At 40.8% G+C, this 7,289-nt stretch overlaps 1 protein-coding gene across 1 annotated transcript in view; it reads left to right on the forward strand.

Moving 5' to 3' along the window:
• Positions 1 to 6,899: 6,899 nt before the first annotated feature.
• LOC131677371 (GPI inositol-deacylase-like) overlaps positions 6,900 to 7,289 on the forward strand; it is a 107,490-nt gene continuing 107,100 nt past the window's right edge. The window contains exon 1 of the mRNA XM_058957179.1: positions 6,900 to 7,042. The gene's annotated coding sequence lies outside the window, so the exon portion shown is untranslated. The remainder of the gene's footprint in view (positions 7,043 to 7,289) is intronic.

The raw sequence follows: 7,289 nt of genomic DNA on the forward strand, positions 1-7,289 counted from the left end.
AAATGGCGTCGAATCTTGGCAAACTGCGGTGTCCTCTTCGTTTCCTTCTTCTAGGGAATGCGTCAATGTCGTCGAAAACACGAATGTTGAGAATGGCACGCCTTACACAAAACTGTTGACGAGCGTTCCGATGTTGGGTACATTTGCATCGTCGACCGTGGTAAATCATCCAGTGGATAGGGATTCAATGTCGGTCCTCTTTGAAACTGAATTGTTGGCCTATAGTTCGTGGGAGGTCCTGAGAAATGATCCTTTGCAGCTGCAAGAAGCACTCTATCCGGTGGCAGGAAACTATTGTTGTAGTGACTACTCGTATGATTTTTGTTATAGTGGGTGTTGCCGGCCCTAAATGTGATTCTGCGATTGGTATTACTCGTATGGTTACTATTAACTGGCTGTCGTGAGTGGCGCGCCGCTTGCTCTTGATCAGGTCGAGCAAAATTTGTGGTGCTTTTGTTTTTTTCATTAACGTTATTATTATTAATTCGCCTCGATCTTTTTTACGTCTTCTACCCTTTTCGGCCTGTTTTTGCTGGTTCAGGTTTCTTAATTTGCGTGCATCGTAATCGCTCCAGTCTGCTTTCCATACTTTCCTTGTACCCAAAAAGCGCCAACCTGAGTTATCGATATTTTTGTCGTTATTTAATTCGGCTTCCAAACTAGGGCATGAATCGTGCGATGATGTAGCGTTTTGACTTGCCGTTATGTTTGATGAAAGCGCCTTAAGTTCGTCGAGGATATCAATAGTTAGCGCAGAATTTGTGATGTTTTGACTGGTGGATATGTTCGCTGACAGAGACTTAAGCTCGTCAAGAATATCAATCCCCAGCGTCGGGTTTGACGTCATAGTAATACTAACCGCTGTGTCCAGAGACAGTTGATTAAGCTGGCTTATTTCATCATTCATGGTGCGCAGTTCAACTGATAGCTCTGACTTTACCGTTTTCAGCGTGCTATAGACATTATTTTTCGTTGTCGTCATTGCCGTATCGAATAGCGAGGTAATGTGATTTTTAATGGCAACAACACTTCCAGTCAAACTGCTGTTTTTGTTTATTGCTATCAATTCCTGTTTTATTGTTGTAAGCAAAATTTCTAGGCCATCGATCGCTTCGTGAACTATGTTAGGCTTCTCCAGTTGAAACGCGAGCCGGTGCTTTACTTGCGTATTGGCTTGCAGTTGTGATTCCAGAAGTTGTTGTTGTTCAATAAGCCCTTTGAACTCAATCTTGGCCTGCATCAATTCTTGACATGATTCACAGCACGGTAATAGATACGAGTTGATGTCCACCCTCTTGTCCTTCTTCCGCAGTGATCCCCTCGGAACAATCACTCCAATGCAAGCGGCGTGGAATTTTCTTGGGCAACCTATACACGTCCACATAACTGTATCGGCGGATGTGTCGAAAGTGCAAATTTCGCAACTCATTATAATTGATGTACACACACGAAAAGCTGAATTAATAAAAAAAACTAAATGAAATATCGCGCACGGCACCTGGATCGAGCGATAAACGCGTGCGAACTTGACGACTTGTTGTGAACTCCAAGCTAAAATTCGCAACATTTTTTATTGTTCAATATTCCAACGTGATAGAACGGATGACACTTTTTGTACGTCGACAAAGCGCTGGAATAAAACAATTTGAGCAGTTTTAAAGGATTTCAGAATCTTATTCTAGTTGGACACGAATTATACGAATTTTGGTTACTCGAATTTTACAGTACATTGAAATACTTTGTATAATACCAATTAACATCTATTTAACAATCAATATCTTTCCAGAATCAGTTTAAACAAACACTTCAATGAAAAACATTGACAACGATAACTTAATGTGAATGAACATGCAGGTTATCAAAGTCACCCAGGAATACGAAAACGGACTTCAACTTGAAATCATTTTTGAAAAAATAGCTGTTAGCGGACAATTTTAGGTAACACCATCCAATCTTGTTCTCCATACATCAGTACATGGTTTAAAAATATTAAACTTGAAAAAAATGTATTGCGTCTAAAAATATGTAATGATTACTTCGAAAAGTGATCAATGTCACCCCGGTTTACGGTACCTTGAAAGACACAAATGTCATCGTCGAAATATGTCGGTCGCTCGGTTTAAAGCTCTTCACGACTACCTCGTCAGACAGCCTTTGGCAACTGCCAGAATGTCCGTTTCTGTTACCTCCGGCGATATTTTTGTCAGGTACACCCAGAATCTAGACGTCGGATGCTCAAACGCGACCGTTGGTAGATTGACATTAGTTGCCTCCGAAGTACCACGAAGAACAGTCGAAGGTTGATTATCGATGGCATTGGTTTCAACACGTGGTCTTTTTGGGGTGCTCGGAAGTGGAGTCAACAATTTTCTTTGAAAGACTGGAGTAGATATTGCAGGCGACTACCTCGTCAGACAGCCTTTGGCAACTGCCAGAATGTCCGTTTCTGTTACCTCCGACGATATTTTTGTCAGGTACACCCAGAATCTAGACGTCGGATGCTCAAACGCGACCGTTGGTAGATTGACATTAGTTGCCTCCGAAGTACCACGAAGAACAGTCGAAGGTTGATTATCGATGGCATTGGTTTCAACACGTGGTCTTTTTGGGGTCCTCGGAAGTGGAGTCAACAATTTTCTTTGAAAGACTGGAGTAGATATTGCTTGGATCTCTTGCCTCAATTCAGCAATAATACTATTGCGAATATCGGTTTTAAGCTCGACGATGAGCTTCTTGTGCGATGTATTGATCTCCGCTATGGCAGAGTTCGTAGAGATTAGTGCCTTTGTAAAACGGGCATTTTCCATGATACCCATGCAGGCTTTACACATCCAGAAAATTTGAGCATTTCCACTCATTTCATTGCAGAATTTTCTTCGATTCTCACACAACGATAATGGAACGACGACTTGTAGAACTCTCCACAAATAACCTCTTTTGTGTCCATATCGATTGAGCTGCTGTTGCAGCGGTCCATTTTTCGTATGAACTGTCAAACAAATTGCTTACCAATATCGTCGGAAGAGGCGCTCGTGTAACGAAGAAGAAATTGGTAACGGTTGCAAACCCAAACAATCTCAGCAGAAATCAGCGATCTATTCCTATCTCTCTCTGACGGCGGCAGTGGAGGTTCTGAATGGGATTTCTCACTCGTCGAAATAGTAACACAGCAGGCGAATGTCAGCTTTATTTTGCGAATTTTCTGTTGATTCATAACACCAGTGAGCTTTTTGATCGGTCGTAAAGATTTAGTTTGTGGCGGTTAGTATTACTATGACGTCAGACCCGACGCTGGGGATTGATATTCTTGACGAGCTTAAGTCTCTGTCAGCGAACATATCCACCAGTCAAAACATCACAAATTCTGCGCTAACTATTGATATCCTCGACGAACTTAAGGCGCTTTCATCAAACATAATGGCAAGTCAAAACGCTACATCATCGCTTGATTCATGCCCTAGTTTGGAAGCCGAATTAAATAACGACAAAAATATCGATAACTCAGGTTGGCGCTTTTTGGGTACAAGGAAAGTATGGAAAGCAGACTGGAGCGATTACGATGCACGCAAATTAAGAAACCTGAACCAGCAAAAACAGGCCGAAAAGGCTAGAAGACGTAAAAAAGATCGAGGCGAAATAATAATAATAACGTTAATGAAAAAAAAACAAAAGCACCACAAATTTTCCTCGACCTGATCAAGAGCAAGCGGCACACCACTCACGACAGCCAGTTAATATTAACCATACGAGTAATACCAATCGCAGAATCACTTTTAGGGCCGGCAACACCCACTATAACAAAAACCATACGAGTAGTCACTACAACAATAGTTTCCTGCCACCGGATAGAGTGTTTCTTGCGGCTGCAAAGGATCATTTCTCAGGACCTCCCACGAACTATAGGCCAACAATTCAGTTTCAAAGAGGACCGACATTGAATCCCTATCCACTGGATGATTTACCACGGTCGACGATGCAAATGTACCCAACATCGGAACGCTCGTCAACAGTTTTGTGTAAGGCGTGCCATTCTCAACATTCTTGTTTTCGACGACATTGACGCATTCCCTAGAAGAAGGAAACGACGAGGACACCGCAGTTTGCCAAGATTCGACGCCATTTGAACGACAACAAAAAGAGGTAATCTCGACTCCTCAAGTAGAGTCGTCAGTAGAAATTTTAATTTACTGTCAAAATTTTAATACAATGAAAAGTGCATCGAAAATGAATGAAATTCAAAAGAATATTTTAAGTAGCTCCTATACAATTATTTTGGCTACAGAAACTAGTTGGGACGAAAGTGTTAGAAGTGAAGAAGTTTTCGGGAACAGCTACAATGGGTTTATATATATATATATATATATATATATATATATATATATATATATATATATATATATATATATATATATATATATATATATATATATATATATATATATATATATATATATATATATATATATATATATATATATATATATATATATATATATATATATATATATATATGCACTTTAGTTTGGTTCGCATACCCCTGACATTCTGCCTGAGTCAGGCTATTGGAAGGAAGCTGGGTTACTGGTTCAGTATTGAGAACAGGGAGTGGTAGCGGAGAATCATTATCAGCATTATAAATTGGTCGAGCGGTATGTTCAGCAATAAACGAAATTTGCGGCTGTTCGCCCATCTAAATATGGAAGTTGTTCTTCAATGTCAGCTTCTTTCACCGAACAGCCTAGATAAGCCGTGTAGTGTGGGTAGTGGTTGTTTCAACCGGCTAAGAATTACACTACGGACTACCTGTTCCAGTAGTAAAAATCTACCAAACAGTGAACCCCCATTCCATAGTGTCATGCGACCCGTGCTATGGGTAAAATTGTTGAGGGGGTTTAAAACATTCTCAATGGCGAACGGAGCCTGGAAAGAGTTGGGCGAACTCCCCAGTATGCTGCATTACGCAGCGGAACGTTCACTCTACACACCGAAGTTTTTTCACCGATGATCCACTTAATTTTGCCGAATTTTTGTTGGCTGGGGGTTTGCTGAGTCTCTCGGCTGATAGTAGTTCGGTGAAGTTTTGTTGAGTTTCGATTATCAAATTTTGATGTGTACAGATGAACCTGCCCAGAGGCCGTGTGGTATCCGGCCTAGAATTGAGCCACTGGAGTCCTGCTCCCATGTCGTAGGAGGCGACTGAAAGTAGGAGACCCTAAGTCAGGGTGTAGTTCCGTGCCGAGGACTTAATGACTGGAGGGTCTAAAATATGCCGTCCCGCGCACATCTACCACCGCCACCGCTATAAAATCAACATCAATCCTGAGCCACAAACTAAATCTTTACGACCGATCAAAAAGCACACTGGTGTTGTGAATCAACAGAAAATTCGCAAAATAAAGCTGACATTCGCCTGCTGTGTTATTATTTCGACGAGTGAGAAATCCCATTCCGAACCTCCACTGCCGCCGTCAGAGAGAGATAGGAATAGATTGCTGATTTCTGCTGAGATTGTTTTGGTTTGCACCCGTTTCCAATTTCTTCTTCGTTACACGAGCGCCTCTTCCGACGATATTGGTAAGCAATTTGTTTGACAGTTCATACGAAAAATGGACCGCTGCAACAGCAGCTCAATCGATATGGACACAAAAGAGGTTATTTGTGGAGGGTTCTACAAGTCGTCGTTCCATTATCGTTGTGTGAGAATCGAAGAAAATTCTGCAATGAAATGAGTGGAAATGCTCAAATTTTCTAGATGTGTAAAGCCTGCATGGGTATCATGGAAAATGCCCGTTTTACAAAGGCACTAATCTCTAGGAACTCTGCCATAGCGGAGATCAATACATCGCACAGGAAGCTCATCGACGAGCTTAAAACCGAGATTCGCAATAGTATTATTGCTGAATTGAGGCAAGAGATCCAAGGTGCGTTTTCAAAACTGTCGCCTGCGTTATCTACTCCAGTCTTTCAAAGAAAATTGTTGACTCCACTTCCGAGGACCCCAAAAAGACCACGTGTTGAAACCAATGCCATCGATAATCACCCTTCGACTGTTCTTCGTGGTACTTCGGAGGCAACTAATGTCAATCTACCAACGGTCACGTTTGAGCATCCGACGTCTAGATTCTGGGTGTACCTGACAAAAATATCACCGGAGGTAACAGAAACGGACATTCTGGCAGTTGCCAAAGGCAGCCTGACGACGTAGTCGTGAAGAGCTTAAAACCGAGGGACCGACATATTTCTACCATGACATTTCGTCGCTGTTGTGCTATCTTATGACAAGCGCCATTTTGCACATTTCGAGAAAAACGATTTTTAAAGTTTGAGATTGAATATCATGAAACTTATAAATGGTAGAAACAATTCAGAGAAGACAATTGATGCTTCTACCTATTCTGTACTAATCTCTCAAATATTACGAACATCGGTTGACTATGTTGCGAGTTTTCACTACAAATGTAAACAAAAGTCGCACTCACACGTGTCATAGGTGTGTATTGATGAAAAAATTTGTATGACGTGTCATAATCGTGCATGGAAAATTTTCCATAGAAAAAAATCACCAATTATGAACTTTTATTCATATCTTTGGCTTCATTTGGTCTATAAACAATCGGTTAAATGCATTTCGAAGGAAATGAGTCAGGGAATCTAGAAAAAATAGTTATTTTTAGTTACAGTGTTGCCAAATTGGCAATATTTCTAGTTTAAAGCTAAAACTGCGTTTTTCTCCCAATACATGTATTTTTCTTTTGAAAATTATTATGCCATTGTGTTTCTACGACATTTTTACACATAAAAGCAACTATAACTTTATTATAACTTGAGTCAATCCCAAGATATAATGATTTGAAGCAAAACATTCACAATTTCTAATCACTTTTCTCGCTATATTTCAGTAAACAAGCAAAATTTCAAAAATTCTGGAAACGCTATCTTGTAGAGATTCGTTAGACGAGTAATATGGCATATCTAACTCAGTTTACCCCAAAATGACGTTTGTCATAAGATAGCACAACAGCGACGATTTGTGTCTTTCAAGGTAGGTGTTAAACCAGAACTGCGGAACAAAATCAATGCTTCCATCAACATGGCCGCAAGGTGTAGAATTTCGCGAGTTTACTGACTATGGTGCAGGAGCCACAGGTCAGCATTTTTGGAAACCGACAGCGCCGAGTGTCACAGGACCTCATTCCATAGCGCATCATACGGCTGCCTAACAATGTTCGAAACACACTGTTATGCTGAGCCAGTTGAACCACAAATTTCGTTTATTGCTGAACGTACCG

This window comes from Topomyia yanbarensis, chromosome 1 (genome assembly GCF_030247195.1).
Source record: "Topomyia yanbarensis strain Yona2022 chromosome 1, ASM3024719v1, whole genome shotgun sequence".
Taxonomy (NCBI): domain Eukaryota; kingdom Metazoa; phylum Arthropoda; class Insecta; order Diptera; family Culicidae; genus Topomyia; species Topomyia yanbarensis.